This window comes from Equus quagga, chromosome 22 (assembly GCF_021613505.1).
Source record: "Equus quagga isolate Etosha38 chromosome 22, UCLA_HA_Equagga_1.0, whole genome shotgun sequence".
Classification (NCBI taxonomy): Eukaryota; Metazoa; Chordata; class Mammalia; order Perissodactyla; family Equidae; genus Equus; species Equus quagga.
The window spans coordinates 1341729-1353339 of record NC_060288.1 but is presented as its reverse complement, the minus strand read 5'-3'; positions in this window follow the sequence as shown (position 1 = coordinate 1353339).

Below are 11611 nucleotides of genomic sequence, written 5' to 3'. Positions count from 1 at the left end.
CGTCATGTTGTACTTTATTTTATTTTTGCTGGGAAAGGCTCACCCTGTGCTAACATCAGTTGCCGATCTTCCTCTCTCTCTCTCTTTTTTCTCTTCAAAGCCCCAGGACATAGTTGTATATTCTAGTTCTAAGTCCTGGTTCTTCTCTGTGAGCTGCTGCCACAGCATGGCGACTGATGGAGGAGTGGGGTGGCTCCAGCCCAGGAACCGAAGCCGGGCTGCCTAAGCAGGGCATGCCAAACTTTAACTACTAGGCCACTGGGGCTGGCGCTACACTTTAAATATAGAAAATTTTATTTGTCAATTATACCTCAAAAAAAGCTGAAAAAAAAGAATGTTTTCATCATCTCAAAAAAAACCACACCCCATATCCATTAGCTATCACCCCCCCATCTTCCAGTCCTCCCCCTTCCCCCAGCCCTAAACAACCACTAATCTACTTTCTGTTGCTATAGATTTCTCTCTTCTGGACCTTCATGTGAATGGACTCGTATAACGTGTGGACTTTTGTGATGGCTTCTTCCACTCGGCACAATGTTTTCAAGGTTTATCCAAACGGTAACAGGTGTCAGGACTTCATTCCTTTTTATAGCTGAGTAATATTCCAGTGCATGGATATACTACACTTTGTTTATCCCTTATTCCATTGGTGGACATTTGGGTTGTTTCCACTTGGGGATATTATGAATAATGCTCATATAACCATTTGTGTACAAGTTTCTGTGTTTCCATTTCTCTTGTCATATACCTACAAGTGGAGTTACTGGGTCATATGGTAACTCTATGCTTAATCATTTGAGGAACTGCCATTAAACAGACTGTTTTCCAAAGCGGCCGCACCATTTTCCATTCCTGTCAGCAGTGTATGAGGGTTCTGATTTCTCCACATTATCTGACTTTGATTACAGCCGTCCTGATGGGTGGGAAGTGGTATTTCATTGTGGCTTTTTCTTTGGAGTGGGTTTACTTTTCTGTATTTTTACATGGAGCTTCTGATCCTTGCTATTTGAGTGTCCTTAACCGTTAAAATTAATCTCACAGATTCTCTATTTCTGTAGGAATGATGATAGCTTTCTCCTAGAGTAGTTTTCTCCCCTTTTTAAATTATGGTAAAATATACATAAAATTTATCATTTTACTATTTTTAAGTGTTCAGTTCAGTGGCATTAAGCACATTCATATTGTTGTGCAACCATGGCCACCAACCATCTTCAGAACTTTTTCATCTTCCTTGAGTGAAACTCTGTACCCATTTAACACTAACTCCCCACTCACCAAGCCCCTCCCCCCCGACAAATTTCTGGAGCCAGCATAATGTTACTGTGAACACGGATGTACAAATATTTGTTTTGAGTCCTTGCTTTCAGTTCTTTTGGGTATATACTCAAAAGTAGAATTCCTGAAACACATGTTAAATGTTATGTGTAATTTTTTGAGGAACTGCCATACTGTCTTCTGCAGTGGCTGTACCATTTTACATTCCCAGCAGCGATACACAAGGTTCCAATTTCTCCATATCCTGGTCAACACTTGTTTCCTGTTTGCTTATTTTTTTAAAATAATAGCCATCCTGAGTGTCAAATGGTTTCTCATTATGGTTTTGGTTTGCATTTCCCTAATGATTAGTGATGTTGAGCATCTTTGCATGCCCTTATTGGCCATTTGTATATCTTCTTTAGAGAAATGTCATTTTTGAATCGGGTTGTTTGTTTTTGTTGTTGAATTGTAGCAGTTCTTTATATGTAATGGATATCAATCCCTTATCAGATATATGACTTGTAAATATTTTTCTCATTCCACTGTTGCCTTTTCACTGTTGATAGTGTCTTTTGATGCACAAATTTTTATAAAGTTTAGTTTATCTATCTTTTCTTTTGTTTTCTGTGCTTTGGGTCTCATATCCAAGAAATCATTGCTAAATCCATTGTCATGAAGCATTTTTCCTGTTTTCTTCCAAGACTTTCATAGTTTTAGCTCTTACATTTAGGTCTTGGATCCAATTGAGTTAACTTTCATATACAGTGTAAGACAGGGTCCAACTTCAGTTTTACGTATGTGGTTATCCACTTTTCCCAGCATCATTTGCTGAAAACACTGTTCTTTCCACATTGAATGGTCATAACTCTCTTATCAAAAACCATTTGATCATATATGCAAGAGTTTATTTCTGGGTTCTCTATTTTATTCATTGGTCTATATCTCCGTATTTGCCACTCTACTAGTACCACTCTATTTTGATTACCATAGCTTTATACCAAATTTTGAAATCCAGATGTGTGAGACCTACAACTCTGTTCTTTCTTTTTTTTTTTCAAAATTGTTTTGACTATTCTGGGTCCCTTGTGATTTGATATGAATTTTAGATGTTTTTTTCTATTTCTGCAAAAAACACCATTGGGATTTTGATAGATATTGCATTGACTCTGTAGACTGCTTTAGGGTAGTATTGACACATTAACAATATTGTCTTCCAATCCATGAACAGGGGGCTTACCATGGCTTTGATTTGCATTTTCCTGATGACCAATGATGTTGAGCATCTTTTCCTGTGCTTATTGGCTATTTGTATATCTTCCTTGAAGAAGTGTCTATTTGGATCCTTTGCCTGTTTTTTTCTTTGCCTATTGTTAAATCAAGTTGTTTGTTTTTTGTTTGTTTGGTTAAGTTTTTATTGAAACTTAGAAGAATTGAAGAATTTTCACAATCTGAACACACCCATGTCCAACCTTCCAAGATCAAGAAACTCATCCACCAGGTCAGCCGGCAGCGATGGTTAGTTCCGCCTCTGTGTGGGCTTTACATAAATGCAGCCATTTGGAATGTGCTCATCTGTGTCAGTCTTCTTTTCCCCAATATTACGTTTGTGAGATTCATCATTTTGTTGTGAAGAGTTGCAGATCATTCATTCTCAATGTTGTGTAGACTTTATTGTGTGAATGCACCACAATTTATTTATTCTACTTTTGTTAGGCATTTGGATAGTTTCCAAGAGTTCTGTTATTAACATTCTCGCACATGTGTTTTGGTGAATACATATACACATTTCTGTTGGATATATAGCTAGGTGTTTAATTCTTGGATCATTGGGTACACATATGTCCAGCCTTAGTTGATACTTTTCAGTTTTCAAAGTGGTTGTACCAATTTACACTACTACCAGCTGAATTTGAGAGTTCCAATAATTGCACATTTTTGTCAACACTTGGTATTTTCCATCTTTTCAGTTCAGCCATTTTGTAGGTGTGTTGTAGTATTGCATTTCATTGTATTTCCTTGACTAATTTGTATAATTAAAATTTATTTCCTTCGTTAATGAAGTTGAGCATCTCTTCATATGTTTATTGGCACTTGTATCTCCTCTGTTGTGAGGTGTCTGTTCAAGTTCCTTACCCATTCTTCTTTGAATTGAATTTTTGCTTACAGATTGTAGGATTTCTCTGTATTGTAAATATTTTCTACTCTGTGGGTTACCTTTTTACTTTCTTTTTTTATTGAGGTTATGATAGTTTACAATATTGTGAAATTTCAGTTGTACAATATTAGTTGTCAGTCATATTATAGGTGCACCCCTTCACCCTTTGTGCCCAACCCCCCCTTCCCCGGTAACCACTAAACAGTTCTCTTTGTCCGTATGTTTGTTTATCTTCCACATATGAGTGGAATCATGCAGTGTTTGTCTTTCTCTGTCTGGCTTATCTCGCTTAGCAGAATAACCTCCAGGTCCATCCATGTTGGTGTGAATGGGACAATTTTGTCATTTTTTATGGCTGAGTAGTATTCCATTGTATATATATACCATATCTTCTTTATCCAATCCTCAGTCAGTTGGGACTTGTGCTGCATTCATGTCTTGGCTACTGTGAATAGTGCTGCAAAGAATACAGGGGTGTGTATGTTACTTTGGATTGTTGATTTCAAGTTGTTTGGGTAAATACCCAGTAGTGGGATAGCTGGGTTGTATGGTACTTCTATTTTTAGTTTTTTGAGAAGTCTCCATACAGTTTTCTATAGTGGCTGCACCACTTTGCATTCTCACCAGCAGTGTATGAGGGTTCCCTTTTCTCCACACTCTCTCCAACATTTGTTATTTTTTGTCTTGGTGATTATAGCCATTCTAATGGGTATAAGGTGGTATCTTAGTGTAGTTTTCATTTGCATTTCCCTGATGATCAGTGATGTTGAGTATCTTTTCATGTGCCTATTGGCCATCTGTATATCTTCTTTGGAGAAATGTCTGTTTATATCTTCTGCTCATTTTTTGATGGGGTTGTTTGATTTTTTGTTGTTGAGTTGTGTGAATTCATTATATATTATGGAGATTAACCCCTTGTCAGATATATGATTTCCAAATATTTTTTCCAAGTTTGTGGGTTGTCTTTTCATTTTGACCCTGGTTTCCCTTGCCTTGTAGAAGCTCTTTAATCTAATGAAGTCCCACTTATTTATTTTTTTCTTTTGTTCTCTTGTCCAAGAAGACATGGTGTTCGAAAAGATCCTTTTAAGACTGATGTCAAAGAGTGTACTAACTATATTTTCTTCTAGAAGTTTTATGGTATCAAGTCTTACCTTCAAGTCTTTGATCCGTTTTGAGTTAATTTTTGTGTATTGTGTAAGATAATGGTCTACTTTCATTCTGTTGCATGTGACTGTCCAGCTTTCCCAGCACCATTTATTGAAGAGACTTTCCTTTCTCCATTGTATGTTCTTAGCTCCTTGTTGAAGATTAGCTGTTCACAGATGTGTGGTTTTATTTCTGGGCTTTCAATTCTGTTCCATTGATCTGAGTGCCTGTTTTTGTACCAGTACCATGCTGTTTTGATTACTATAGCTTTGCAGTATGTTTTGAAGTCAGGGATTGTGATGCCTCCAGCTTTGTTCTTTTTTCTCAGGATTGCTTTAGCTATTCAGAATCTTTTGTTGCCCCATATGAATTTTAGGATTCCTTCTTCTACTTCCATGAAGGATGTCATTGGGATTCTGACTGGGATTGCATTGAATCTGTAGATTGCTTTAAGTAGTGTGGACATTTTAACTATGTTTATTCTCCAATCCACATGCACGGAATGTCTTTCCATTTCTTTATGTTGTCATCAATTTCTTTCAGTAGAGTCTTGTAGTTTTCATTGTATAGCTCTTTCACTTCCTTGGTTAAATTTATTTCAAGATATTTTATTCTTTTTGTTGCAATTGTGAATGGGATTGTGTTCTTGAGTTCTCTTTCTGTTAGTTACTAGAGTATAGAAAGGCAACTGATTTTTCTAAGTTGATTTTGTACCCTGCAACATTGCTGTAATTGTTACAGCAATTGTAATTGTTAATAGCTTTCCAATGGATTTTTTAGGATTTTCTGTATATATATATAATCATGTCATCTGCAAACAGCAAGAGTTTCACTTCTTCATTGCCTATTTGGAGTCCTTTTATTCCTTTCTCTTGCCTAATTGCTCTGGCCAAAACCTCCAGTACTACGTTGAATAAGAGTGAGGCACCCTTGTCTTGTTCCTGTTCTCAGAGAGTTGTTGAGTTTTGGGGTACTTTATATATTCTCTATATTTGTCCCTTATCAGATATATGATATGCAAATACTTTCTCCCATTCTGTGGTTTGTATTTTCACTTTCTTGACAGTGTCTTTTAAGGCACAAAAGTTTTAAGTTTTGATGAAGTCCAATTTATCTATATTTTTTCTTTTCTTACTCATACTTTTGGTGTCCTCTCTAAGAATCCATGGCCAAATCCAAGGTTGTGAAGATTTATCCCTATGTTTTGTTCTGAGAGTTTTATAGTTTCTGCTCTTACATGGAAGTCTTTGATCCATTTTGAGTTAATTTTTGTGTATGGTAAAGGAAGTGTCCAACTTCTTTCTTTTGCATTTTGCTATCCAGTGGTCTCAGCACCGTTTGTTGAAATGTCTCTGCTTCTTTGTATTCTTTTGACCCCTCCACCCACTGCTGTCTAAACTTTACTACTACTGTTGTCCTGAAACTGCTATCACCAGGTCACTAATAACCTGACAGCTAAATTGAATGGATAATTTTCAGTCCTTTCCTTCTTGAAATACCCCTTGACTTCTGTGATGTCACCCTCTCCTGTTTTCCTCCTGCCACTCTGGCTTCTTCTGGGTTTCGTCCATCCCAAGGGCTCCTGGAGGTTCTGTTCTCAGGCCTACACACATTACCTGGGTGATCTCATCCTTTTCCATGATTTCACTTGCCATCATTGTACTGATTTTTTCCAAATACTTAACTCTCTTGACCTTTATATCAATTTAATTCACAAATCCTATATCTGATGAGGGAGTGATAGCCAGTATATATAAAGAACTCCTGAAGCCAGGTACCTGAGAGTTACTGTAAATATTCAATAAGAACATGATTACCTTTGACCTTGTTCCCAACAGACACAGATGAAAAGAAGTTAATCTTGTTAATTTGCTGTTTTCTTATTGAACCAGAGGGGTGACTCAAGGGTCACCAGCATTTATGAGCTTGTTTTTCAGAACAAAAAGAATGCCTTCAGGGAAGTTACAATCACCAGATAACCAGCCCCCAGCTGCTGTTGATGCCCAGAAGTCAGGTTGCCCAGGGGTTCATCTGGAGTGAAAGAAACACAGATTTCCCCTTTGTCTCTCTGAAACTCCTCCTGCCAAGCCCCTTGGCTCTCTAAAACCCCCTGACTTCTTCTCTTGTCAAGGCAGATTTGAAGAACCTATCCTCTCCCTTCTCATCTTGGCCAATTCAAATAACCCTTTCTCCATCTCCAGGCGCCATGTCTCAGTGATGGGCTTACTGTGCATTTGGCACAGGAACTTGAGATTAGGAGGTTCCATATCACTTCCACAACTCAACAAAAACCCCACAAACCATCCAATTGAAAAATAGGACTTGAATAGCCATTTCTCCAAAGAAGACTATCTTATACTCAACGTTTCTCAAATAACTCTTCTCTGTTCCAAATTTGCTTCTTCTGTGTTTCCTACATCTGTAAATGGCACACCATCCATCTGATATCCCATGGCAGAAACCTGGTTTATATAAAATAAAATTCAACATTTAAAATATACATTTCAATGAATTTTGATACATTTGTATACTCATGTCACCACCCCTGCAGATAAAACATAAAACATTTCTCTCTCTCCTGGGATTTCCTGTGTGTCCTATCCCATTCACTCCTTTCTCCACTCCAGGCCCAGGCAATGACTCTGCTTTCTTTTCAGAAAGATTAGAATTTCTTTTCCAGGGTTTCATACAGTTGGAACCATACGGTTCCAAGTATGGCATATATCTTTTTGTGTCTGTCTTCTTTCATTTGGTGCAGTGTTTTTGAGACCCATCCACGTTGTTGGGTGTATCAGTAGTTTATACCTTTTCATTGGTGAGTAGTATTCCATTGTGTGCACATACCACAACCTGTTCATCTATTTATCTTCTGACGGACATTTGGTTGTTTTCAGTGTGGGACTATTATGAATAAAACTGCTGTTAACTGTAGGGGAGGAAGACGTTCCCTCTACCCTCTGGGTCCTTCTGGCCAGGCTACGTATTGAATTGACATGAGACAGAGTAACAGGAGAAAATCAAGCAAAGCTTCATAACATGTCTACATGCAAGACACTCAGGAAAACTGAGCAACTCCCCAAAATGGCGGGGGCTCTCATCTTAAATACCATCTTCAGCTAAAGACAAAGGAGGCTGTTGGGGGTAGTGGTTTGGGATTTCAGGGGAGAGGAAGACCGTTTACATGGAGAGGGAAATGTAAATGGGCCAACTACAGACAACGTGACCTGAGAGACGCGTTTTACATGACGTTGCAGTGATCCTAGGTCTCAGCTCCTTCCTGGGAAGGCCCTTCTATTTCACATTCTTTCAGGCAGTTGTGGGGGAGGTCAAGGTTTCTTTCAGCGTCTTTTGTTCTTAAAATTAACCAAGCTAAAGAGCCACATTTTGGGGTGGCCAATTCTGATCCCCCACAAAACAGTCAAATACAAGTCTTTGTGTAGACATATATTTTCATTTGTCTTGGGTAAATACTTAGAAGTTGTCCTATGATCATAGGTAAGTGTATGTTTAACTTTATAAAAAACTTCTAAACTCTTCCAAAGTATGTGTACCAATTTGCATTTCCATTAGCAATGTGTAAGGACCACATCTTGGCCAATAATTATCAGCCCATTTAATTTTAACTATTCTAGGGGGTGAGAAGTGCTATCTCATTGTAGTTTTAATTTGCATTTCCCCAAAGATAAATGATGCTAAGCACCTTTTCATATGTTTATTGGCCATTCACACATCTTCTTTGGTAAAGAGTCCAAATCTTTTGCCCATTTTTAAAGTCACTTGCTTATTACTGAGTTATAAGAGTTCATTATATATTCTGGAATTAAGTCTGTTATCAGATATACGTTTTGCAAATTTTTCCTCACAGCCAGGAGCTTGCCTTTTCATTTTCTTAACAGCGTCTTTTACTAAGTTTTTTTTTAATGGTTTATTCATTATTTAAGAAATCTTTGCCTAAACACAGTCATAAAATTTTCTCCTATATTTTCTTCCAGAGTTTTATTTTTTATTTTATTTTATTTATTTAATTTTTGAGGAAGATTAGCCCTGAGCTAACATCTGCTGCCAATTCTCCTCTTTTTGCTGAGGAAGACTGGCCCTGAGCTAACATCCGTGCTCCTCTTCCTCTACTTTATATGTGGGACACCTACCACAGCATGGCTTGACAAGCAGCGCCATGTCTGCACCTGGGATCTGAACCGGAGAACCCCGGGCTGCCAAAGCGGACTGTGCAAACTTAACCGCTGTGCCACTGGGCCAGCCCCATCTTCCAGAAGTTTTATAGTTTTAGCCTTTACATTTAGGTCTATAATCCATTTCGAGTTCAGTTTTGTGTATGTTGTGAGGCTAGGGTCAAGGTTTACTCTCAATTGTTCCCGCATCATTTATTGGAAGAGTATCCTTTCCCTGATTAAAGTCCTTTGGCAACTTGGTGGAATGCCAGTTGCGTGGGTTCATTTCTGGGCTCTCTTATCTTATTGATCTGTATTGCTATCCTATGCCAACAATAGACTATCTGGATCACTTAGCTTTGTAGTAAATATTGAAATCAGGTAGTGCAAGACCTGCAACTTTGTTCTTCTTTTTCGGCATCATTTTGCACAGCCATATAAATTACAGACTCGTTCGTCAATTTCTAAGCACACACATGCACACAACCTGCTAGAATTTTGAGTTGGGCTCCGCTGAATCTATACATAGATCAATGTATATCTTAATGACGATTCTTTTAACCTACAAACATGGTAGGTCTCTCCAACTGTTTACGTGTCTTTTCATTTCAACTGATTTTTGTCTATTGACTGAATTCTGTGACTTTGCTAAATTCACTTATAAGTTCTAGTAGGTTTTTTTTTTTGGTATATCCCTTAAGATTTTCCACATATACAATCATGCCATGTTTGAATAAAGCCAATTTGTATGCTTTTCTTTCTTTCTCTTGCCTGATTGCACTGACTGGGACCTCCGAGACCATGCTGAGGAGAAGAGGTAAGGACCGATAGCCTTGTCTTGTCCCTGGTCCTAGAGGGAAAGCACTCAGTCTTTCAAGTGTCCTGTTAGCTGTGAGCTTTTCACAGATGCCCTTTATGGGATTGAGGAAGTTCCCGTCTAGTCCTAGCTTGTTGGGAGGTGAATAGGTGTTGAATCGTGTCTGATGTTTTTCCTGCACAAGCTTTGACCAGTGAAGCGTGAATCAAGTCACCGCCATCTCTTCTGGGCTGCAGCGTTAAGAGGCAGTGTGGGATTTGCAGACTCTCTGCCCACCGCTGCAGTAACAGTCGATGCTCTTACTGAGACGAAGCACTGAACGAATGTGAGCCAGAAATGAACTTCTCTTGGGAGAAGCCACCAGTTTTGGGGCTGTTTTTTAGTGCATTATGGCCTAACAGAAATGGTTCCTGCCCTCAGGACAAACTCTTTGCCCTCATGGAGCTTACATGCTAGTGCAAGGGGAAGCAGGTGAACAGGCAGAGATGAGGACGAGGAAGAAAACAAAGCAGATACAGCAGGATATGGGGATAAAGAATGTTTTAGTTTAGCCAGGGGCCTTGGAGAAGGCCTCCTTGAAGAAGGTAACAGTGGAGCTGAAACCTAAAAGAACCACAGGAGGGAAGGTGGTGTCTGGGGGAAGGTGTTCCAAGTAGAGGGAACAGCCATGCACAGCCCTCAGACAGGAACTCCAGACTCTCCTGGGCATGGAGGATGTGACAAACCCATAAGAGCCGTCCTTTAAGAGGGGACAGAGGAGGGCACGTCCACCCACTCGCCCCTGTGGCCCATTCTGGTTCTGTGGGGACCGGAAGTGGCTGTTAGTAGACTAGTTGGCAGTGGTCCTGCCAGCCTGCTTAGACACCAGTGTCCCGGCCTCCTGGCATCCTGAACAGTGGGGCAGCGGCAAAGAGGAGGAGTGACCGAGCTTCCTGACCGCGGCACAGAGGCTTGTCTTCTCTAAGAAAAACCACGTGCTGACCTGTGAGAGCTCCTGACCATGGCTTTCCTGGGAGTTATTCTCCACCTTAAAACTAATCAACAGCTCGTCATTGTCCTTAGGAAGAAGCCTAAACTCAACTCTATTGTCTGGCTCACCTCCTGTCACATCCCCCCCTCCACAGAATTCTGCTTCAGTGTCCGTGGGTTTCTTTCCGTCCTTGCACTGAGCCCGGCTTTCCCTGAGCCTTAGCAAAGGCTGTCCTTTCTGTTAGGCTTTCCGCTCTCACGCGCATCCATCCCGAGGCACACAGCATTGCTCCGCTTGGCTTTACCTGTGAGTTATTAGGAAGGCATTTCTGCAACTTGCCTTTGCTCCTCAGCCTTATTTTTGAGATTCACCCATGTCAATTCATGGAACTCTAGATCATTTCTACAGCTGTACATACTCACCACGTCTGTCCATCTTCCCCAGGGTGGACATTCAGACTGTGCACAGGTTTTGCCATTTCAAACCACTCTGCTACAAGCATTACTGTACGTGTCCCCTGATGCGCATGACACTTCCTCCTGGACTATAGCTCGGATGGAACTGCTGGGTCATCGTGCCCTCGCCTTCATCACTTTATCAGAGACTGGCAAGAGCTCTTCAGAGTGGTGGGACCACATGGTGGCTTTTAAGTCTCATCTGTCCCTCTGGATAATAAACGCCTTGTGGGCTCGGCTTGTCTGGCTTAAGTGCATTTCCAGAAGAGACAGAGGACACTAACACCCAACTGTACGATGAACGGCTGGACGCAGGAATTTAGCAGAATGTTGCACAGGCGAGCGGCCGGAGATCGGGGAGCGTCGGCTCGCGGCCTGCGGCAGGCCTCTCTTCCGGCTGCTCCTCTCCCGGAGGCCAAAAAGCCCGGCGCCGCCGGGGGAATCCGGGCTCTTTCCTCTGGGAGCCTCCGCAGCGCAGGGCGGGAAGGGCCCGGCCCCTGGGACGCTCCCGCCGGCGGCGCCGCCCTCCGCTCGGGCCCTCCCCCGCCCCGCGGTGACTCAGGCGGCGGTGACGGCAGCGGGAGGGCGGCGATGACGGGCGCGCGGCCGGGCGCCGCGGAGCAGCGCAGGGCAGGGGCT